The sequence below is a fragment of the Malania oleifera genome, chromosome 7, assembly GCF_029873635.1.
Source record: "Malania oleifera isolate guangnan ecotype guangnan chromosome 7, ASM2987363v1, whole genome shotgun sequence".
In the NCBI taxonomy this organism is placed as follows: domain Eukaryota; kingdom Viridiplantae; phylum Streptophyta; class Magnoliopsida; order Santalales; family Ximeniaceae; genus Malania; species Malania oleifera.
The window spans coordinates 5,285,125-5,311,197 of record NC_080423.1 but is presented as its reverse complement, the minus strand read 5'-3'; the positions used below and the strand labels follow the sequence as shown (position 1 = coordinate 5,311,197).

General features: G+C 36.3%; 1 long non-coding RNA gene across 1 annotated transcript; it reads right to left on the bottom strand.

Annotated features, from left to right (window-relative positions):
• Nucleotides 1-3,023: 3,023 nt before the first annotated feature.
• Nucleotides 3,024-25,962, bottom strand: LOC131159569 (uncharacterized). The gene is made up of 2 exons (XR_009137825.1): nt 25,839-25,962; nt 3,024-3,621 (listed from the first exon to the last, which is right to left on the bottom strand). It is a non-coding gene; the product is annotated as an uncharacterized LOC131159569 (long non-coding RNA).
• Nucleotides 25,963-26,073: the final 111 nt, after the last annotated feature.

The following is a 26,073-nucleotide window of genomic DNA, read 5'->3' as shown; positions in this document are numbered from 1 at the left end:
CCTTGAAAAGTGTGAATCGTGCCATCGTACATTTTTAGTTTGACATTACCGACACCATTGATTTCTAAGGCATGATCATTACCCATGAATACAAATCCGCCTGAAACAGGTTTATAAGAGTGGAACCAGTCTTAACGAGAGGTCATGTGCCAGGTTGCTCCTGAATCCATGATCCATACATCAATGAGTTTCTTACCACCTTTAGAGATAGTTTTCGCTTCACTGTATAGGATTTCGCCATCACTGGAAGTACTCGCAACGCATCCTTGAGAAGTGCTCTCCTCAGGAGCTTTCCCTGTATTCTTCTTCTTATGCCAACAATCTTTCGAGATGTGCCCCCTTTTGCCATAATTGTAACATTTAAAATTCTTCTTACTCCTTGACTTTGATCTACCATAATTGTGACTCCCACTAGAGTCACGTTCTATTGATCTTCCTCTCGTCATCGATAGTACCTCAACTTGTTGAGAACTAGACGATTTGTCTTCCTTGTTTCCGCGCCTGGATTCCTCTTCCAGAATAGCCGCCGCAACATCATCGAAGACTAAATTATTTGACTGAATATTATTTGTAATGTTGATGATGAGTTGATCATACGAATCTGGCAGACTTTGGAGTAAAAGCTCTGCTCGTTTGGTTAGCTTAATCTTATGGCCTAACGTTGTCAGTTGGGAGAACAACGTATTAAGATTGTTGATGTGGTCCGTAACCAATGTGGACTCACTCATACGAAGAGTGTAGAATCGCCTCTTTAAGAAGATTTTATTGTGAAGTGACTTTACCTCATAGAGCTTTGTCAACACATCCCAAATTTCTTTTTCTAACCTCGTCTCTGCAATGCTTAATAATACTGAATCTGCTAATGCTAGATGAAGATTAACCACATCATTGTCATCCATCTCGTTCCATTTTTCGTTAATTATCCCTGTTGGTCTGTCTCCAATTGCCGCTAAGCAATTGTCCTTTCTCAGGACCGCCTTCATCTTCAATTTCCAAAGGGAGAAATTACCCCCATTGAATTTTCCATTTCGTACTTTGCTATCATTGTAGTAAATAAGATCTATTCTTTCACTAAATTGGCTCCCATTTTTTCACTGTGATCAATACCATATACGTGAATAGTATCGTAAATGAATGGAACTATATATTTGAACAAATCTCATATATGTTCACAATACTATAAAAGTATCCAGTGACACATGTGAATAGTAACCGTGAATAGTAATCCCAACCTAAAGGTCGTAACCCAAGGCTCTGATACCATTGTTAGGAAATTAAATGGGTAATAACAGTATCACACAACTAAAATAAGAAATGAGAAAATAGGAATTGACACCAAGATTTACGTGAAAAACTCTCAAACAAATCGAAAGAAAAATTATGGGTAAGAGTAGAAGGAATTCACTATGAAAAATAATGATACAACTTCCCTCTAATTATAAGAGGAGAATAATGATACCTTTCTCTTGAATTAGGAGTACACAAATCTCACTAGAAACAATAGGCTACAACAAGGACACTTTTTAGGACAGTACTTGATTTCTCTCTCTTTTAAGCTGAAGTTGGAGATGCTTGGAATAATTTCTTCCTTTACCACCACTTCCCTATTTATAGGGGCTTTGTAAGCCTCCTTTTCAAAGCCGTCAAATGAATAGTACATCCACCATATGAACAGTACAACCACCATATGAATAGTGCAGCCACCTTTGTAGACTTGTGCAGCTACCAAATGAATAGTATAGCCATCATATAAATAGTATAGTCACCATATGAATAGTACAGCCCCTATGTTGGACTTTGAATGCTAAAAATGACTTTACAATTCAACAATTTTTTATACTTTATCTTTATCTTTTTTCATTTCAATAATTTTTTGTTATACTTTTCATGTTGTTAATTATTAATAGCTCAACTTTTTGACATATTTAACATATACCTTCTTATAAGGTCATATAAAGCTTTTTAATTTTAATAATAGTCCATAATTAAAATTACTTCTATATTTTACCCAACTAGTTTTAATCCTCTATATTATATATACTTTTTAAATTTCTTTTCAAAACATAAAAAATCTACTACTATACTAATAGTTTCTAGATCATCAAGTCTAATAATCTTCAACAAAATCCTCTGCAAATGACTAAAAGTACATTGCATGCATTCACTTATTTATACTCATCTTAAAACTTTCAAAAAATTCTAAAACTTCTCTCAATAACTCAAATTTTAGTACTCTTAATCAAAATAATGTTATCTACAAATACACCGTAAAACTTCATTTTTGGATACTTATAAAGTTTATCCGTAAGAAAAAATAAATAAATAAGAATTACAATCATAGCCTTGATGCATTCATATCGTGATTGGAAATTTTTCAAACTCTATTTATACTCTATATATCATCCTTGATTTGTGAAGCGAAATGGGCAGAAAAGTAATAGACTGAATAGTTAAATTGAAAAACATGACAAAATCAAGTAATAAATTAAATTACATCTCATTCTTCCGTGCTAAATGTTTAGTTAATACGTTCCATTATTTTAATGTCATATTCTCAATAATGTCTATATAAGATAGTATATTTTTATTTAAAAATACAAAACGATTTCTTCGAAAAAATAAAATGAATTATTATCCAAAAATGTAATTTTTTTCACAAAAAATATATTTTTTTTATTTTCTATATATATATATATATATATATTTTTGGTCCTACAAGTGTCGAGTAACATGTTTTCTCCAACCCACTTGCGTGTGCTTGATGGTAACAAAAGATGAGCTGCAGGGGATGTGAAATCCCCACACCACTTTTAAAATAAGTTATGGGGCATGATCCTCTGCCTGCATCTGCATGGTTATGGGCCATATTAATTGCCATGGTCGCTGACTTGCACTGAAATTGCCCACAACACCTTTGATTTATCAACTGCATGGTTTTTCCCTCTTAAGGAGAAAAAGGTAAAAGGAAAAAGGAAAAAAAAAAAACACCCTGTTAGTAATATTTTTGCTATGGGTCTATGATGAGAGCACAACTTCAAAAGCACATTCGCTTCGTGATTTGAGTGGGTGATGATTCCCTTTTGAGGAAACCTACAATAAATCCTACACCATGATTGCTTTCACCCAAAAAACCAAACAAGAACAAAAAACCCAACACGAAAACACACAAAAACCCTCTTTTGCAGATTTCCCAAAAGACAACTCTGCAGCAGTGTAGTGAACAACTCACCAGATACCGAGAACAGAGCAAACCCAGAACAGTTTTTGAGTCTGATTTCACTGTTGTTCAATGTGGAAAACATGAATTAGAATGAACAATTAGCTTAAAAAAAAATATCGATAAATTTGTTTAGGAGGCAACGCTACCCTTCTTGGCTTCATCACCAACCGTGGTTATTGATAGGCAGTAGTCAATTATCTAGCCTGGCAAGTAAAACTTTCAACTCTGTCGGGAATCAAGCCTTTAAGATCTGCAATAACAGATATTCTCATATCTATATGAAGGCCATTTTTTCCTTCCCAGTACAGCCAGCTACTTTGGGACCCACAGCCATGGGGGATTGCGACAACAAACGCCTACCATTGGAGCAAATCCAACATGCATCTTGCATGAAAATCTCTCTGGGAAACGGAGCACAATGCGAAAGAACAAAGAGTCAAGTTCCAGATCTCATGAACTGTGTGAGAGAAAAGAGAACCAGAGCAGACAGAAAACCCAATCAGGATCAAAATTAATCATGCATGTGGACTGCCATGGATGGATCACATATGCGGTTTTTTGTTAAGGGGCCTAGTTTGATTTCCCAAAAAAGATGATGGCAGCGGCATGGGCGGTGGTAGCTTGGTTTGAACATGACGTTTTCAACAGTGATGTGGAACGGACATACATGAAAATGGTTTTCATGAATTCCCATGTTTGGAAGAGGGTAGGAAAGAGAGAGGTCTTTTTGTTTTGTGGTAGCAGCTAGAGGGCCTACAGCAAAAGCGTGCATAGAATCTAACACCGATGCATAACCAAAACAAAAGGAAAAAAACAAACAAAATAAAAAGTAACAAATGGGTGGTAAAAAGCTTTGGTTAGGTGAGTTGTTTCATGGAGCGTAGACCCCCTAATGGTAGGCAGCGTTTCCCTTTTTTCTTCCCTTTAATTTTTTTTTAATTTGTGAGTGGTGTCCAAAGGCTAAGTTGAAAAAGTGAGGGAAAGTAGAATCTTGCTCAAGACTTTGATTTCCCCCTTTTTAAATACACAATATGAAGTCCTTTTCCTCAGCCAAACCAAACACCGCCACACTCCCCATACTCCCCCTGCAAAAAATAAAACAAAGGCCCCAGGCAAAAGAAAGGGGAGGAAACACAATATAAAGAGAAGATTAGGGTGGAGAAGTGCTAGCTTTTGAGCTCTTTTTCCAAAGACAAGCCAGCAAACCAACAATCATATGAAGACATGAACTCATTAGAAATTGTTCAATGGATATGACTTGGAACCTTGGCCTATCAAAAACAGTTCCTAAATTTAGGGAAGGATAAAGGCGGACACTCATCATAACTCTTCAAACATCATAACAATCCGATTAGTTGATTCTTGTAATTGGTCAAGGATAGATTTAGGTAATGCATGCTCTTTAATGAAATTCTTAGCATTGACCAATCAGGAACAAATTAATTAACATATATAAAACACGACTAAAATAAAATCAGTAAAGGGTTTGATTCCCCTGCATAAACTCAACCATGACAGTATAAAATCAGGTAATTATTGAGTCCTGTTACTAAAGTTAAATAATTCATGACCTAAACAAAATTAATTAAGGATTAAATTCCTTCATGCAAATTCTTAACTGTTCAGGCAGAAAAACATTAGGCAGCTAGAAGCTAATTTACCCTAGAAGAGTCCAGTTGTCATCACTGTCTCATTATGGCATTAATATCTTGTTAAAGTATGTGGCTCATATCAAGTGGAATACATGTACAGAGAAAGCAAGTTAAGGAAAACAAGGAAGTTAGCCTAAAGAAAAACTGTCGACGGTTTGCAAAGTACATCAACGGTTACATCGACGATTTCTTCCAGTAGCCAATTAGGACGAAAATCGTCAAGGATTTGATTAGGTACATCGACGGTTTCTTCTAGTAAAGGAAAACCGTCAAAGATTTTGTTCAGCATTATTTTTGAAATTTAAACTGGGAAGAGCTATAGGTTGGGGATACGGAGGCAAATCCTCCACAAATTGATACAGGGGTATTTGAGGGATTCTCTAATACCTCTGTACGTCTAAGGGTTAGTATAAATACAATATTGTAACCCTGGTTTTAATAGATAATGAATTTCATCCGCTGCTTGTTCCCGTGAACGTACGCATTTTGCCAAACCACGTTAAATCCTTGTGTGTTTTTTATTGCTTACATTAATCTATGTGTATTGCATGGATCACATAAGTTGGAAGGAACTGGAAGCGAAGGCTGTGACAACTATCAAGCTTTGTCTGGCTGATGACGTGATGTATCACGTCATAGATGAGGAATCACCAGCAATAGTTTGACTAAAAGTGAAAAGTCAGTATATGTCCAAGTCATTGACAAACAAACTTTATCTTAAGCAGAAATTATATGGTCTTAAGATGTCAAAGGGTTTGGATATGAACCAGCACATCAACGTTTTCAATAAGATCACAAATGATTTTAAGCAAGTTGATGTGAAGTTCGAAGACAAAGACAAGGCGTTGATGTTACTGAATTCCTTACCTGCATTTCCTACATACAAAAATTTGGTTACAACTCTAATGTGAGGAAAAGAAACTCTCGAATTCGAGGAGATCACAAGTGCTTTTTTAGGTTTTCATCAAATGAAGAAAGCCAACGATGAGAATCTACAAGGTGAAGGGCTTGTTGTGAGGGGTAACCAAGAACATGGGAGAAGCAAGTTCTGGAGCAGATCGAGTAACAATAAATCTCGATCCAATTCCAAGAAGAGGAAGGACATATGGTGTTTTAAGTGCGGGAAAAACGGGCACATAGAACAAGATTGTATAGAGAGAAAGAAGAGGAATACAGAGAATAAAGAGGGTCCATCAAAGTTTGCGAATGTAGTGGAAGAAGAAGGCACAGAGAGCGGTGACAGAGATATGCTTTTTGTTTCATCCGGTTCAGAATACCTCGCAAATTCTTGGATTCTGGATTCGGCATGCTCCTATCACATGACACCAAATAAAAGTTGGTTCAACACTTACAGGTTAGTAAATTCTAGTTCTGCTCTGATGGATAATGATGCATCATGCAAAGTTATTGGAATAGGGAATATCATAATTAAAATATTTGATGGTGTTGTTAGAACGTTGTGTGATGTTAGGCATATACTGGATTTAAGGAAGAATTTGATTTCATTGGACACTTTAGATTATAATGGGTTTAATTACAAATCTGCAAGTGGAGTAATGAACGTGAGTAAAGGTGTATCAACAGTGATGAAGAGACAGAAATTAACAGGAAATATCTATACACTACTAAGTATCAAAGTTGTGGGTGGAGCTGCAGTTGCAGAGTTTGAGTCATCTAGTACAATCTTGTGGCATATGCAGTTAGGTCATATAGGTGAGCGTGGGATGATCAAGCTTCATAAGAGAAATCTTTTGAAGGGTGTCGAAACATGCAAGCTGAATTTTCTATAGGTATTGTGTTCTTGGGAAACAGAATAGGGTGCAGTTCAAGACAACCACACACAAAACAGAGGGAATTCTTGACTATGTTCATACAGATGTTTGCGGGCTGGTACAGGTTGCATCACGGGGAGGACATACGTATTTCGTGAGTTTTATCGATGATTACTCACGAAAGGTCTGGGTGTACTTCATGCAGCACAAGTCAAAAACGTTTGTCAAGTTCAAGTTGTGTAAAGCTAAAATGAAAAATCAGACAAAGAGGAAAATCAAATGTCTCAGGTCCGACAATAGTATTGAGTACATAGATTCAAAGTTCATGGAGTTGTGCAAGCAGCATGGGATTAAGAGACACTTCACAATACGCAAGACAACACAACGAAATGGTGTGGCGAAAAGGATGAACAAAACAATAGCTGAAAGAACTCGAAGTCTTAGATTGAATGCAAGGCTTACAAAGAACTTTTAGGCAGAAGCAGTGAGTATGACATGTTTCTTGATTAACAAGTCACCAAGGGCAGCACTAGATGGGAAAGTAGCAAAGGAGGTGTGGACAGGCAGCGCGGTAGACTACTTTGGTTTGAGAGTGTTTGGATGTCCAGCCTACGTGCATGTTTCTAGTGATGAGAGATTTAAAGTTGATGCAAAGTCTAGACAGTGTATCTTTTTGGGGTATTAGAAAGGGATGAAAGATTTCAAACTCTAGTATTCGAAGGCAAACAAGGTGGTGATTAGTAGAGATATGATTTTTGATGAGGAAGTCATGTTGCAATGTATTCGGGAATAAGAGAAACAAGGTTAGCAACAATAAGCATGTGGTGCAGGTGAAGCTAGGGACTCATGGTAGAGATGACAGTGTTCATAATGCAGGGAGTTCTAGCTCAAGAGATCAGCGGCATCACAGTATAGCTATAGACAAGCCTAGACACACTATCAGGCCACCCCCCAAGTATATTTTGACAATTTGGTTTCTTATGCACTCATTACTAGCAGCGGGAATTATACTACTTTTCAAGAGACAGTGCACAGCCAAGAGAAAAGTAGACAGATGGGTGCTATAATGGAGGAGATTAAGTCTCCGCATAAGAACTAGACGTGAGATTTGGTAAAGCTTCCAGAGAGGAAGAGAGCAATAGGATGCAAATGGGTGTATAAGAAGAAGGAAGCAGTATCAGAAAAAGAAAAAGAAAAATTCAAGGCTCATCTAGTAGCAAAGGGTTTCTCACAGAGGAAAGGGTTTGATTATGATGAGATCTTCTCCCCTGCGGTCAGACACACTTCCATCAGGGCAGTGTTAGATCTAGTAGCGCATTTTGATATGCATTTGGAGCAGATGGATGTAAAGACAATGTTTCTCCGTGGTGATTTGAAGGAGATGATTTACATGGTACAATCAGAAGGGTTCAGTCAGCCTAGATAGGAACACTTGATCTGTAAATTGAGGAAATCACTTTAGGGGCTGAAGCAATCTCTGAGGAAATGGTACAAGCGATTTGACTCCAACGTGACCCGGATTGACTACAGGAGATGTGAGTATGATTGTTGTGTTTATGTGAAAAGCATTGATGATGGTTCATTTATTTTTTTGTTGATTTATGTGGATGATATGTTGATTGCTACGAAGAGTATGAGTGAGGTCAACAAGTTGAAAACTCTGTTGAGTAAAGAATTTGACATGAAGGATTTGGGTGCGACCAAGAAGATTCTTGGGATGGAGATTCGCAAGGACAAAGCTTCTAGGAGATTGTGGTTATCTCAGCATAACCATGTTGAGAGGGTGTTGGAGAGGTTCAATATGGATAATGCCAAATCAATGAGTACACCTTTGCCGAATCATTTTAGATTGTCTACTGCCTAGTGCCCGAAGACGGATGATGAAGTTCATGACATGTCAAAGGTCCCATATGCCAATGCAATGCAGTGCAGTGCAGTTAAGTGGATTTTCAGATACTTGAGGGGTACTACAAACTATTTCATCATGTTTGACAGACAACAGGGTGATCCTTCAGTTGTGGGATATGTGGATGCACACTATGTAGGGGACTTGGATGACAGGAGGTCTGCCATAGGGTATGTATATACTCTTGTGGAATGGCCTATTTGTTAAAAGTCCATGGTCCAATCTCTAGTTGCACTATTTACAACTGAGTTAGAGTATACAGCAGTGGCTGAGGCTACCAAGGAAGCCTTGTGGCTTACAAGATTGGTCAAGGAGCTGAGTATTCAGCAAGATGGAGTTTAGCTGCATTGTGATAGTCAGAGTGTCATTTATTTGGCAAAGAATCAGATGTATTATGCGAGGACCAAGCACATAGAAGTGGGGTTTCACGAGATCATGAATTGGTTTCTTCTGGTGAACTATTGCTTGAGAAAGTTCACACTTCTGAGAATGCAGCAGACATGTTGAGAAAGTTTGTTACCATGGACAAGTTCAAGCACTGCTTGGACTTTATTAACGTATCCAGATACTAGATGGGAGGCGTCCCAACCTATTGTCCCAAGTGGAGCTCCGGGTTATGTTTTCTTATTCTCCTAAGGGGTGTATATTTGCCAAGGTGGAGATTGTTGAAGTATGTGGCTCATATCGAGTGGAACACATGTACAGAGAAAGCAAGCTGAGGAAAATAAAAAAGCTGGTCTGAAGAAAAACCGTTGACGATTTGTAGAGTACATCAACGGTTTCTTCCAGTAGCCAATTAGGAAGAAAATCGCTGATGGTTTGATGTAGGTACATCGACAGTTTTCTTCAGCATTGTTTTTGAAATTTAAACAGGGAAAGATCTATAGGTTGGGGATACAGAGGCAAATCCTCTGCGGATTGATACAGAGGTATTTTAGGGATTCTCTAATACCTCTGTACGTCTAAGGGTTCGTATAAATACAATGTTGAAATCCTGGTTTTGATAGATAGTGAATTTCAGTCGCCGCTTGTTCCCGTGGATGTAGGCATTCTGCTGAACCACGTTAAATCCTTGTACGTTTTTTATTGCTTTCATTAATCTGTGTGTGTTTCCGTATTATTCATTGTGATAGCATTGCGAGATCGTTATTTCCACAACAACATATCTTGAAGAGCATTAGGACATCTAGTGAAAACAGATAGAATCGCTTTTGTATATGTACCGTAAATAACCATAAAATGCATCCATGCCATCATTCAAAGTCAAGGAATATGAATACTCTACATTACTAAAAGACTAGACAAATCCCCACACTATGTGTAACGGCCTCATACTCTACATTACTCGACTGAATGTACAATTCAATTTGTCTATGTGATTTTTTTAAAATTTTAAAAAGCATCTTCTATAAAGTATTAAATGTACATATATATGTCCTATGATAAGGAAGTTGTTAGAATCATCCCTTTTTTTTTAGATTTTTCTAAGAAAATATTTTAAAAAATATTCTTACCTTTAATGCATCTATTTTAAAAATATTCTTATATTGAATTCTAGTGTAGGAAGGTCTAGAAATTCACATTATAATTTAAAGAAAATAATTTTCCTTAGCCAAAATTCTGAAATTTTTTGTTGAAATATCAATTTTTTTGAAAATTTTAGACTGCATATGATTAAAATTTACCTCCATTTCAATTTCAAAGGTGGTGGAAAGCAAAAATTTTGATAATTTCCTAAAAATTTAAATCTATGATCATGAAAGAATTTGTTTATTTCAAAGTTTCTGTCATCATCAATACTTTCCATATTTTGTACTCTAAATTTTCCTAATCTACACCCCCCCTGCTCCCACGCTAAAACCAAAATATATATATATATATATATATATATATTGTCATATCTTTTCAAGATTACTTCCATTACTAAGATCATGCAAAAAATAAACTACATAATTTATATGCAATCTAAACGATCATAAAAATGCTCGAGGACAACTAAATAATTAAATATGTTTCAGATCTGGTTCTTTAGTGGACAGCCAGAATGGCTCAATCAAGAAGATATTTTCCGCTGTTGCATTGTATGTGAGGAACTGCCATCCTAACTGCTTTACCTACTCTCACTTGTGTCAATTGAATCTTGCAACAACAAAATCAAATCTCAACCAAAGGATTGTTCAAGCTACAGTTATTGTAAGAAGACAGGCATAAAAATTAATACACGTTATGAAGTATAATAACTGCCTTCTTCCCCACTTATTGTGAGAAAGAGAAAAAAAAAAAACGGCTTCCTCATATGTCTTAGCTTGTGACACTGTATTTTCACATGTTCAAACAAATTTCTCTTTGCAAAAAGAAATGTGCTTGAGCAACAAAACCCCAGTACTAAGAATTTGGTCAGTAATCCCAGTACTCGTAGGCAACATTAAGAAATGCTTCCTGTAATAAACTTCTTTCTTTTCAATCTTAAGTAGAACACTCCTTTCAAGTTGCCATAATGTTGGAAATAGTTGCACAAAAGAAACATCACATCAGCCAACATAGTGAAAACTGAGAAAGGCTCTAAAAATGACAAGATAATGACCTAAAGAAGACTGTAATTTTAATGAGGCATGGACATTGCTTCCCCCCCTCCCCCCTTTTTTCTTTTTTTTTTTCATAAACAGCCTTTTTAGAAAAAAAAAAAAATTTGGATACAGCTAAACAAAGGCTCTGTCCTAACAATTCAGCTCAGTTTTCTCATCATTTAATATTAATGTATATATTCAATTAACAATCACATGATTGGCTTTACCCACCACCACCACCACCACCCCAAAATCCATTCTCTGCAAATAAGACTTGTATTAAGATCCCATACACATTTATGTAGTGAAACAAAAATTTTCCCACTATGAACAGTCCTCTCAAAAGGCAATTACCCCAACTTAACAACTCAAATTCGTCCATGGCTTAAAGACCTCACAAAATGAAAGGGCACAGAACTATCAACATCTTGACAAGGCTCCACCTGATCTATAGGGCATTCCTTCCAAACCAGGAAAATGGATGGAAATTTACAGCTTTCAGCACAAACTTTGGCCAGATTATCACTATACAAATAATGATGATGAGGATGACAAGTGGATAAAACAACAGCCCAGATCAGGAAGGTTCATTTATTAAAGGAAAATAATTCGGAGTCGTTGGTGTTTATACTGATCGATCATAGAAGAGAGATTCTAATTCATTATTTGATGTATCCAAAGCACTTTCTGGCCTTTAGATTCTAATGTGCATTTCCACATTATTGCTATTATTTTTGACAAGTAAAAAAAACACTAACATCCACTTGCATATTATCACTCATTTGAAGGCGAACACTTTCAGGAGAAGTTCAAAAAAACCAAAGCTACACATTTATGGAAAGGACTGACAAACAAGAAAACAAATTACAGCCATCAGCTCAAATCCCCAGAAAAATAAAATCACTACATAAATGATGCAAAACTGTAACTATGGCCATATGTACTTTAAAAAATTACATATCACAAAACAGCAGATGAAGATAGATGAATAAAGGGGTTATTTAAATATGACGAAAGCTTAAATAGTTAAGAACGCTTTGTATCACTGTGTGCTGTCAAGCAATCTTTAGCTTTAATTCTTTTCCATATTTAGGATAAGCTTGGAGAATTCCAGGCTAAATGGAGTAATATTTTTTTTTCTGTTAATGATGTATTTGTGCCAACCATAGTAGTAAAGTGGAATGACAACCCCATAATCTATTTTGGTGCATTATAAAAAAATCAAAGCACTTTTGACGGTCAAAGGAATTCACTTTAAACTAAATGTCTAAAATAATGCAAGGCAGGGCACTTAGAAGTTAGAACCTATTTTTGTGCCTAAGTTGATTTAGTGGTGAAAATAGCATCCCCACTCCCATTCCAATCATATCATTTGTAAATGCATGATATCGCGCCATTACACAGGATTTTGTAATTGGCCCACATTGAACTTGCATGAACACAGGTACAATTATAAGTTAATCATTAGCTATCATAAATTTTCACCCATGTAGAAGGTCCAGGCATTGCACACAACCGATATTGGTTGTGGAAACATGTGGAAGTATCTCCTTACTAATCTTGGTCCAAAATCATGCATGTTAAACCACCTTTTAGCATTAGATTAAACCAGCTCTCTCTCTCTCTCTCTCTCACACACACACACACACACTTTTTAATAATTCCTCAAATTTAGGGATTCCGTCCGGCCAACAAAATCGTTTCACCAAGAGATTACGAGATTCTCCTTTTTGGGCCTTCTCTAAAATATCCATCTCTCTCTACTCCTCGAATTTAGGGATCTCCTCCAGCCAACAAAATCCTTTCGCCTCCCAACCCTCACACTTGAGCTTCCAAAAGATTATGTGATTCTCTTTTTTGGACGCTCTCTAGAATATCCATTGCTTGTGTATGACACAAGCTCTTTTCCCCTTTAGAGAATCCCTTCTACATTTGGTGACTATACTAGGAAAAGTGTGATTGTACAAGAAAATGTTAGAGAAGGCCAAGTACACAACTAGAAGCTTCCTACACCTAACTGCAAGTCTGCAAGGTCTGAAATTTCAATTTCAACTAAAATTTCAAGGCTTCGGAAGTATTAAACTTTCTTGGAAGTTTCAATTTCAATTTAAAACAATGATGGAAATTAGTAATAAAGCAAGGAAATTTTTACAAAAATTTAGAAACTATAAATAGACATAACAACGCATGATTTAGAACTAAAATCTTGTTAAAAAAATACATCAAAGGGAGGTATGTAGGGTATAAGGTGCAATAACTATAACATATAATCATATTAAACGTATTCAATTAATATAAATAAAATTCATAAATTAGTTAAATATTTATTTATTTCACAAATAATGATAATTTAGACATAAAAGGTGTCAAATAAAATGTTATACACAATATCAAAGTTTAGTTTTTCATATAATTTCAAAAATTTGAAAGATACAATTCATGTCTTTCTTGTAAATTGCACTAATCTCTAGTTTCAATGTGTGTGTGTGTGTGTGTGTGTGTGTGTGTGTGAGAGAGAGAGAGAGAGAGAGAGAGATTTCAGTTAGGGTTTGAACCCCAAATTTGAATTCCAAGGGAATTTCATTATATAACTAAAGTTTCAAAAAAATTCTTTGAAATTTTGAGATTCTGATTAGTTTCAAATTACTCATGGAAATTTCCTTTGAAATTTTGAAAACTGGAAATTAACTACCATTTAAATTGCAAAGGTGATTAGAAGTGAACAATTTTATGGAAAATTTAAGACGATGCACCTAAGTGCCCTACCCCCCACGACACTGAGAATGAGGCTAACTCGCATGATGATCGTACCAAGAACAAACTTTGCTGAGCCATAAACCTCCCAAGAGAAGGTGTTTGACATCCCTTAGAACAACACTTAAATACTTAATCATGGTGTTTTAAAAGGTGAAGGCATAAGGCAAGGTGTTTTGCTCTAGGTGAAGGCATAAGCCTTGAGGAATTTAAGTTTATTTAAAAATATATATAAATAGAATTAATATAAATTATATAAATTTTATTAAACAAATTATGAAATCAGTTCTATAAAATTCTAACACTTCAAATTCACATAACTTAAGTTGTTTTGGTCGATGTATTGCAAAAGCCAAGGGCACATGCTTATCCAAGGAAACAAAATTACCTATGGTTTATCTTCCTAGTCAATAAAACGGAATAAACCACACACGTTGCTTGAGAATCTAAAAGGACCTCATCTATCTCAAACCTCTTTCTCTAATGCTTCTGACGCACATCATCTCAGAAAGGGCTCATTAATACAAGGCACAATATCACACAAAAAATGCTTTACAAAATCAGATATAGTTGAGGGGGAGGGGGAGGGGGAGAGAGAGAGAGAGAGTTAGTCGGGGATCAAAGAACCTTAACAAAAAGGAGACGAAGGTGGAGAGCGGTCATCAAAAAAGCTATTGACGTATGACCATCAATTTGTGAATGAAAAGTCGTGTGATGGCAATTCATCTCTTCCTTATTGTTTTTTTCTTTGGCTTTGGGATGAATGAACAAAGGAACTTTGGGTCTTCTTCTTCGACTTTTGTATTTCTAATAAGAAAATATAAAACTCGGATTCCCATTATGTGTGTGCCTTTCTCTAAAAGGCATTAAAGCACACCTTTTTTTTTTTTTTTTACTCTTAGGCATATGCCTAAATCCTAATGCAAAAAAACATGCACTTTTAAAAAAATATTCATGTCTTTTAGCTCCAAAGAGTCCAACTACCATATTTCCTACATCCACCTTCATTCGCAACCGCAAGGAGCTACCTCAGTTTTTTTCTTTTTTTCTTTCGATAAAAAAAAGCTATATTAGACAAAAAAAAAAAAAAGGATGTTACAATGTGCCTGGACAAGGATGCCACCAAATAAAACAAGAAAACCCCCAAAGAAAAGAAAAAGGAAAAAAGAAAACAAAAAACACAAGATCACAAAATAATACTAGACAACGTTAACCAAGGAAATCCCTTTTCAACCCCTTCCCATCATTATTTACCGAGCTTTTCAAATTTGTTAATTCCCTTTGACCCTTCAACTTTCAACTTTAGCCACCATCCAAATGCACTTTATTTCCTCCAAAATTAATTAACTGTAAGCCCATTTTTTTTTCATCCAAAAGATCTCAAGCTTCTAAGTCCCTCTTAGGAACGTCCTTCACGAGTGTAGGTAAAATTCCATCCCTTTGCTGTAAATTATTAACCAGATCATCATAATCAAAAATAGAAACTCCTTCAAGTCCTTCCAATGGGGACGGGTGGTCATAAGATAAATCTACTATCTCTTCACAAGAATTTGAAACAAACCCATATTGTTCTGATATCTTAACCAAGAACAGCCCCGCACCACAATCAAACTCACTAATATCATCACTTTCTAAATCTAAGAAGTTCACCCATTTCTTTCCCTCTTTTTTCTTTACTACACCGAACCTCCTTCTTAGCATGAAAATCTTCCACTATACTAAGCTCTCCTTTAGAAACTCTCTTTAATAACTTTGCTACTGACTCACAAAATTTTTCTCTCGTCTTCAAACACCTACCTCATCTCAACACCTATACAAGTCGCCCTCTGATGAGCATAAACCTTGTTTGTTATAATTATAATAAAAAAACATCGGATTTCCTCCCCCCACCCCCAACACAACTTCTAATTTTTTACTCTATTCCACATCACTTTCTAATCCTTCTTCAAACCTTGTTGCAATTTAAACTCCACAATCTTGTTTCAAATCTTATCTGCTGCTATTCTAAGCTTCTTCCAAAACTTGATCATAACTTGGACATCTATAGACTGGGAATGGATTGCACTATCAAAGGGTATAGGATCCTCCTTCTCAATACTTGGCTTTTGGATTCTAAAAACAGCATTTTGGGCCTGCCCATTTTTTGGCTTCCAACAAGGAAGTTCCTGGATCACTATTATCGAAAACATAAGCCTGACTACCACCATTGCACATCTGCATGAAGCCCAAAGGATGAGATCCTCCCTTTGGCTCTACATTAAAGCCTAAATCCGATTTTTGAAAAAATTGAGCCTGATCAAGTAATGGGCCTAATTTTATTAAGAAAAGCCTTTCCTTCTCTTTCTATTATATAGGCTAGGTCCAAAACCAAAAAAATACCACCTAGCCCATTCCTCTTCATAGTCTCCTCCTCGAATGCAGCCCTAACTGCATCTAAGGACCGTTGCTCCTATGAAACCCAAGCTTCCTTGCCATTCTAATCAACTAACTGCGACACTGGTCGGTCTACAATGGAACCCGACTTCGAAACCCCGTGATCCTTCAATTGCAACACACCTACAACATCGATCTTCTCTTTAGACCACCTTAACCTGATTTCCAGAACAATAATGACTACTTTAACCCACGCCTTTGCCCTTATTACCTTCCAACATTACTTGATCGGGGACGTACTAGTCATCCGCAACTACAACTTCACATTCCTTCCGAAATTCCTTCACTATCTCACAAAAATAGCTCACGAAGTTTTGCCATCCCTCACCTTTTGCGTCACCGGGAATGAACACTGAATTTTCTTCCTTCCCATACCAACCCTAACTCCATAAAATTTCTCACTTTCGTCCACTTAATCAACATCCAATGCTACTTATGAATACTCTGATATCCCATTTCCATCCGGCCGAACACTTACAACCCATCCATCCGACCGAACACCTACAACCCATCAACAAATCAAGACACTACCTCTTTAGAAAACCTAACCTTTATGCACCACGTTATTCTCAACCACAAGTGAAGAAGAGATCTCCCCAACCTTGTCCAAGCATAGATCGAACAATTTTCCATCAATCTGAATCAACTGTTTCAACATAACCAACCACAAGAGACTCCATATCTCTATACGATCAAGACAGAGAGAGGATCGATAGCAAGAGGGAAAAAGAGAGTGAGGGAAGAAAAGAGAGAGAGAGACAATGTCATATTTTCAAAAGTCAATTCAAGGATACCACTTCGAAAATTTATGAAAGCATTGGAAGTAGCCAAAAATGGCCTCCCTAAAATGACAAGTGCCTGAAAAACAGAGTGAGGAGTTAATTGAACATCTAACACCACAAAATCAACAGGATAGTAAAACTTATCAACTTGCAACAACACATCTTCCACAACTCCCCTAGGCTTTTTAATTGAACGGTCAGCCAATTGTAAGATGATAGAAGTTGGTTTTAACTCTCCTAAACCAAGTTGCTCATAAGTGTTGTAAGGAAGCAAATTCACACTAGAACCTAAGTCTAGTATTGCTTTGCCTATTTTTGAGCTTCCTATAACACAAGTTATTGTTGGAGAACCTGGACTTAGGAGGAGTATTGGATTGAATAATGGCATTGACTTGTTCCATGAGAAATGCCTTCATTTGCACATTAAGCTTCCTCTTTACCGTACACAAATCCTTCAAAAAATTTGCATATATTGGGATTTGCTGAATGGCGTCAAGAAGAGGAATGTTAATGCGAACTTGTCTGAAAATGTCTAAAATTTCAGCATTATGTTTATCTTTATGTAAAGGAACCAATCATTGAGGAAAAGGTGTTGGAGGAGTTGCCTTTGGTTCCAAAGAAACATCAGCACCAGAATTTTTACCTCGTTCATTGAAAATGGTACTTTCACCATTCTTTCCAGCTTCATCATTTGATGTACCACTCACCGTACCACTACAGAGAGTTGTTATGGCCTTGCAAGTCTTGACATTTGCTTCTGTAGAGGATGAAGGCTCCATGGCAGCAACTTGCACTTGAGGATTTGGTTGGGGTTGAGATGGGAATTTGTCTTTTTTTCTGCATTCAAGGTTTTGTTTAGCCTAGTCAAATTGCTCCTTTTGTTATTGATGGCTTGAGAAGTTTGGTTATTTATGGTGGTTTGACTTTGCATGAACTATTGAAGAGTAGAGCTCATTTGTTGAAATGGGTGCATGGGTTTTCTAGAGGCTGGAGGTGGTGCATTTTGTTGGGTATGAACTGAATAATTGAGGTGCACCAGCTCCGGGATGTGCTGAATTCGTGGGATGATCATTTCTGCAGCTGAAGTTAGGGTGATTTCTCCAACCTGCATTATAAGTGTTAGAATATGGTGCAAAAAAAAGCTTAGAAATCATGTTAACGGGATGAGAAGCATCAAACAAAACTTCCTTAAAAGCTGGAATAGTAGGGCATTTGGATGTCACATGACTAACATCCTCACAAATGCTACATTTTTTTTACTTTGAAATACTCTGAACTTCATGCACTTTCTTTAACTCAATTGTCTCTAATTTCTTAGACAATAAGGTAAATTTGGTTTGTAAATCATCCTCCTCATTCAAACTATACTTACCTCCCCCACTTACGGTCCTCAATGGTTCAGCTCGATCATAAACACAAGAAGTGTCCCATGATTGAGCATTCTCAGCCAAGCAATCAAAGTAAGCAAATGTTTCTTCAGATTCCTTGTTAAAAAATTCTCCATTACACATGGTTTCGACAAATTGGCGCATCTTAGATAACAAAGCTTCATAAAAAAAACTAATAATGTGTCAATCCTCATTACAGTGGTGTGGCCAAGCATTTAAAAGATCTTTGAACCTTTCCCAACATTGATAAAAAGTCTCACTTTCCTTTTGAGCAAAATTCATTATTTGTCTCTTTAAAGCATTGGTTCGATGCATTGAGAAAAACTTTTTCAAAAATTTAGTTTGCATTTCTTGCCATCTTCCAATGGATCTTGGTCTCATTGCATTTAACCATGTTTTTGCTTTGTCCTTAAAAAAAAAAGGAAACAATTACAATCTAATTATCTCCTCAGTACAATTTTGATCCAAAAATGTAGAATATGTCATGAAACACATGGACTCGGGTGTTTATGGGGAACAAGGAGGAAGAAAAGACTCTACAAGCAACTTCTACATATTGGGCCTACAAATTAAGAAGGATTCTATTAGCTACACCAAAAAGCATTTTCCTTACTAACTTCATGCCAATACCATACAAGTTCCAACAAGTGAACTCCATGGCTTGGTGACTTCATGACCCCCTACACTTGGGCATTTGATTTGATAGGACCTATAAATCCCCAGTTTAAAGGGACACATGGATCTTGGTTGTCATTGAGTCCTCCATCCAATGGGTCGAGACTATACCATTTAGAATGTAACAAGACATATAGTGGCTAATTTCATCAAATAGCATACCATTTCTTAGTACGGAATTCCAAAGAGCATCCTCTTTGATAACAGTACTCCCTTCATCAACTCAAGAATCAAAGAACTCTTAGCTGACTATAGCGTCGATAACGTGAAGTATCATCCCAAATACCACAATGGTAATAGCATAGGTAACAAATAATACTATATTGTGGGTTCTTGGTAGGATAGCATCATGGTTTTAAATAGTGGCAATGGTAGCTTGGCCTAATAGTAACAGGTGTAATAGAAAGGAGTAGTGAGTGCTATATTGTAGGAAGTGGGTGTGAATTTTATTCAAGCCCACACAATCTTACAAGTATTAGTATATTTGCATGTTTTAAGCTCTTAATCATTCTAAAAAAGATTTCTAGTTTATTTTGGATCCTCTAGTTCAACATTCTAACATTGTTCAGTAAGGATCATAAATTATACATAAGTTTTGAATGGCTATTAAGGGAGAAATTATATATATTTTTTGACTTTTCACTAATCATGTTTGATAAATTAATTAATGAAACAAAATACATTATACACTCCATTAATCTATTAGGCGCATAAGATATACAATAAATTAAATGAGTTCTATTATTTTATTAGTTAAAGTAATAAAAAACTATGTGATATGACGATATTTTAAAATAATAATACTATAATCATAACATTTATCATTTAAAAAATAACAAATTATTAACAACTTGAACACGGCAAAAACTAGAAAAGAAAAGAAGGTTGAAGTCGAACAATATAGAAAAGAAATATCTAATTACTAATATCATCTAAATAAATATATTTTTGAAACAAAACACTATTCGTACCAAATTGTTAATTAACGCATTTGTTGTGAATACTAACAAAAAAAATTATTTCATATCATTATCATCTTCCTTAATTTTCCCCCTCTTCACATTGCTTTTCGAGATCCATGCATGAAGGGGGAAAAAAAGTATAAAACCTTATTAAAAAAAAATTGTCGTAACACTGATATAGCAATTCCATCACAGGGTCGTAAGGTCGTTACATAACACTAATGGTCGATACGACCGCTATGATAGTGGGATTTTTACTCCCACATGTGTAATATAATATCAAGGATCCAAGAATTATAATGTAGCAGCATTACATAATGGTTGCAGGCGCTATTTGAAACCATGCCATGGCATACGAACACAACGAGTATGACATATTCCCCCTAGCATATCACACTACCAAGAGGGATCTACTAAGGCAACCTCATTTCCTTGGTGTCTGGAGCTAAAGTTGTTTTTCAACTTGATCTAGAAGTCTAAAGAGAGAGGATATACATCCAGGCACAAAATCTAACCACCTACAAGTGAAGATTAAGTACTAGCTAAGACATGTTACTTAAAAGGATGTCGTCCGAGTAGACTTGGTCTTATGAGCAAATGAGTATGTGTGTTGTGGACTCCCTCCAATGAAATTGCTTAGGTTGCAAAGTCCAACAAGTTAATAAGAGCGGGTACTCTAACTTGCTTAAACGGAAGAAAATGTTTTGATTGCGGCAATCAAATTTCAATATGTAAAAAATTGCATCTGTGATATTGCAAAGCTCTTTTACCACGTGTATTCCATGCCAAGTGCTGAAATCATGAAGGGGAATATTTCAATTTACATATGTTGGTAAGTAGTACTATATATTTGTAATTCCTTTCAGTGTTTTAAAAGGCGTTCCTAAGGCGCGCCTTGATGCGTTTTGGGCATAAAACGCCCTAAGGCATAACTTAAAATGCGAGACTCCTAAAATGCGTTCGCTATGCGATTTTTACGTCTCATATGGGAATAGGTATGCCTTTTGGGAGCAGACATAATAATATTTAAAATATTCAAAAAAAAACAAAAACAAAAACAAATAAGAAGATCTGTTAAGGCTTGAATAGCATCAAACAACCCTCTCGACCACTGAAGCTCTTGCGCAGAGGTTTTCTCTTTTCCAACCTTTCGTCTGTCTTCAATGACTCCCTCTAGCCTTTTTTCTCTCTCCAATGACCCCTTCCAACCTCTCATCTCTCTCCAGAGACCCCCTACAGCCTCTTGGCTTGTGCAGATGTCTTCTCTTTTCCAGCCTTTCGTCTGTCTTTGACAACTCCCTCGAGCATTTTGTCTCTCTCTGATGAAGCTTCCATTGACGAACGATCCTCTCTCACAACATTCGACAACATTTCAGATGATCAATCAACTCCAAGTCTTCCTACTCTGGCAACTTTATCTTCTTGGGTGATCTCTCTCCATGTTAAGGATCTAACAGATCAGAGAGATGTGGGACTGGGATCTATTGTGGAGTTTATACATAATATATATGTTAGGGACACGTGGCTCTTTTCTACAAAGAAAATCACACATATCCTAACATCTAGACTTGAACTCCTGACTTTTATTAAGGGTTTAAAACTATATAATAAAATTTATATGAAGTTTAATATTTAAATTTTATTTATATTAATTTTTAACAAAAAATTAAATTCCCAAAAGGCTTATGCCCTAAGGCCTTGAGGCTTACGCCTCGCTTTATCAGGGATAAAATGCCTCGCCTTACGCCTTCGCCTTTTAAAACACTGATTCCTTTAGTTTTCTTTGAAAAAAACAAAGGGCAGCCCGGTGCACAAAGCTCCCACATATGCAGGGTCCAGGGAAGGGGAAGACCACAATGGGTCTATAGTACCATATACAATGGGTCTATAGTACCATATATATATATATATATATATATATATATATATATATATATATATAATAAAACGCAAAGACCAAGAAGAGATAAGAAAATGAGCTATCATTTATTTCATTAAGGATGAGTCATCCAAATGCAATCATGGCAAGCACCTCTAACTTTCCTCAATTACACCCAAATTTGTTTCCTTGTTCTGTAGCCAAATTCAATTTTTCTCAATTTTAATGACTTCACCCTCATTTAGACTTAAACTCAGTTTAAGACAACTCAAAAGCCTATAGACAGACCCCCCTAATGGTGACCCCACTCTTATCTAAGAAAAATGAAGACTTCAAAACCTTATTTCGTTGATGGATATTGACTTCATTTTAGAAAGAGAAACAAAAGTCAGCATGATGCAGGCTTGAGCCTTGTCAATAATCAAGGGATTACCTTCAGATGCACCCTTTTAGGAGTCTAGCACGTTAGAAAGACATCAAATACCACATATTTCAGCCCCAATGCTTGTGCTTTGCACATTTTTTACTACCTGCTTCTAAATTCTAACCAAACCTGGTTCCACAAACCCAAAATTGGCACTATGATGCTCAAGCTGGAGAGAGGAAGGTCCACAACCACTATTAGTTTAGGAAAAAATCTCATCAGATTTTATGCAAATCACTACTGACTTCAACCTTTTCAAAGTAAGTTTTGTTTTCCTTCATATACTTCCCTCTTGTAAAGGAATCATTGAGTTTGTCATTGAACAAGGCCATGGAAGTAAGCAATAAATATGGGTGTTGCTTTTGAAATAAATTTGGGTGTTGCTTTTGAGAAGGTGAAACATGGGGTAGGATTTCAGACCTATTATTTGTAGGTGATACTTTAAATTTTTGCAAAGCCAATGCTCATGAGCTGAAACATTTGAATGCTGTTACACTCTTTTTTTGAGGAAATTTCAAAATTAAGAGTTAAAGCTAGGAAGCACAGGTACTGGCATGAGACACAAATACAACACAACACTGACATGGTGGTACAACAATATTGAAAAAATAAGGATAGGACACAGCAGGGATACATAAATTAATTAATGTAAAAAAATATATTTAGGCATCTTTTTTGCTTTTAGATGGCAAATATTGTGGCAATTTTAATTTAAAATAAAATTTAAGCACTACTCATGCAAAATAATCAATTATAAATCTTTAGAAACTACACTTATACATCATCAACTACATTTATATTATAGAATATTGCACCAACTATAAAAAACAACTCAAGGGCATGGCTGATCATGAGCAATGGGCATGGCTCATCAAGAAATTTAAGGGGAAAAAGGATTAACAAAGAGTAGCAAACTAGTGATGGCTTTAGAATGAGAGGGAGATGGGGATTCTAGGGGTTGGGAGATCTGGCGATGCTCTATATATAGTGGAGCTAGGGCTCCAAAGTACAACCCTCCAATGTCAAAGAACCTCTTGACTCTTAGTCTCACAAGTTCTCTCCTTTTTTTTTTCCTTTTTTTTGGCGGGGAGGGGGGGGGAGATAACAGAATTAGAGGAGCTGACAAAATGCAGCGTTTTGGTGCAAGAAGTGTCTCCCTTGTGGTGTTGGGAAGTATCTCAGCCATATCCAAAAATAAATAAATTAATCAATCTCCGACACGTGTCAGACACATGACGGGGAGTGTGGGACAGGTCTTGGTATTTGACACATGTTGGAAATTGACACTTCAGGCTTCTAGAGGTGTTGGTGTTTTCTGGAGTTAATGTATTGAAAAGTGAGTTGATTTTGGCTGGAGATGTTGCTAATATTGCATCTCTTGCTGCAGTTTAAGACTGGCCGTATTCCTTCGTCCTGATTACTATTAGGGCCTAAATATAAGGAGAAGAGTTTCAGATGGTGTTATTGAGAGTTTGAGTCTTTGAGACTGCATTGTTAAGAAACAAAAATGGAGACTATTTTCTTCAAAGGTAGATTTAACTATCTTCAAAATATGGTAGCTAAATACTATGTTGAATTTCTTTCCTACTTATATTTTGTCTATTTTTGTGATTCCTACAGAGTAACATTTAGTTCAGAAGGAATTCAAAAGAGGTTTCTGTGTAAGATTACGGAAAATGTTTTCAAATACCATTTGGTGGGCTTGGAGAAGATTAAGGGGGGCATTTGTTGCACTAGATGTGCTCTGAACAAGACCAGTTCACTGAACTGGCTGTCAATTAAGAAACTAATTTTTTTTGGCTAGACATCTAAAATCCGTCTAATTGTCTCTTACCCTGTCAGCAGCAAGAATTATGCTTAATGCCATTCTGAGACGACACAACCCCCTCTCATCTTGTTTTGCCTTTGTCCATCTCTCTCCATTTCTCCCTCAACGACCACCCACCTTATATCCAAATGAGGCCAGATCAATGACCAAAACACCAGGCCTTGTCTTGCCTCATTTGTCTCTCTTTTCTAGGTCAGAGATCAAATTTACTAGATCAAGACCAGTTCATCACAACACCACCCTAGGCAAGTTCTCTGCCCCTCTTCCCCAATCCCCCCCCCCCCCCACCAAAAAAAATAGTGTCAATGTCAATTATATAACTTTTCCCATTTTACTTAATTTTTTTCTTCAATTATTTTTTAGAATCTAAGTTTGGATTTTTAGAGGAATTGCCGAACAACAAAAGGAGGAGGAGGAGGAGAAGAAGAAGAAAATATGTATTTAATTTCTTTTCTTTGGGAAGGCAGAAAAATATATTGGAATTTTAATTTTTGGTTTATTTTTATCGTGATGAATTGAGTTCCTTCAATACACAAGCTGAATTGTTTGTTTAACTTTTCTGTTATGATCTAGGAAAATCAATTGATTCAATTTTCCTATAATTTGTAAAATGTAATTTCTTTTGTTTATTTGTACATGAAGAATTATATTAATACATACACACACATATATCTTTTTTTTTTTGTCATTTATAAATGAATGAATAATTTTCTATTTTTTTGTATTTTTAATACTTTTTAAGTTGTCAAATAATCATATGAGATCACAAAGTTACATAATTCTCAAGTAATCAATTTAGATAACTAAATAGATCAATATCAAACAATCTAAACTATTCAACTGTCAATGGTTTAAACAGATCATAAATTAGGGTCACCAATTCAGAAAGACATAGGCTATTGCCATTCAACACGGAATGTTTAGTTTCATCACACGCCCAAAGGAGGGGGGGGGGGGGTATCAGACCTTTATTTTCAATGAACAAAAACTTGTGGGGAAAATGAAATCAAGCATCAATAATGGTAGGAGGTCACGGAAATGGTCATCAGTGGAAGGCCATTTTCAATCTTACAAAGGAATGAAGGAATGGCTAGGTATGGAGTAATCAACTTTATTTTGAGAGGATTGGTGATAAGGGGAAGGCATCCTCAGGTTTTGTCATCAGGAAATGTTTTTAGCTGCTGTTAACAAAAGTGGGTTAGGAGTTTTGAGGGGGTTAGGTGCATTTGAACCCAAATTTTAGAAGGAGATTTAGATATGGAGAAGAATTGAAGAACCACCTTCCTTCTTTTCATGCAAGCTTTTCCTGAAGCAAAAGTCGATAACTATGGAGGTTGGATAGTTGGTTAAATCGTGAACCACATTTTGTTTTCACAAGGAAGCTATGTGTTTGATCTTCTGAAAGCTCAGTGGTTTTTCCTGAATCGGTAAGTGAACTTCTGGGTTGATATAGCTGAAGATTTCGATCGACATCAGGAACGCAGAAACTCAATATTCATTAAAGAGAACGACATATTGCTTCAGCACTTTCTGTTCTTCAATAGAGTTTTTCACTCATCAAAAATAGTTTATAGAAGAGAATAGGACAACAAAAACCTGGAAATGCGACTGGCCCAGATACGGCCGAAGCTTCCTCAGGCAGTGGCGGCGACTGCGGCTGAAGCAGACAGAGGAGAGAAGCTCTACGATGTCGAACGACTCGCTTCTTCGCACTAGAAAGTTGAAATAGAAGCGAAACCTTCAAGGAGTAACGACTGAGATCAACGGATGAGGTTGGATGAGGCTCCCTCGATGATTCTCAACCGTCCATGTTCAACCGGATAGCAGTGGT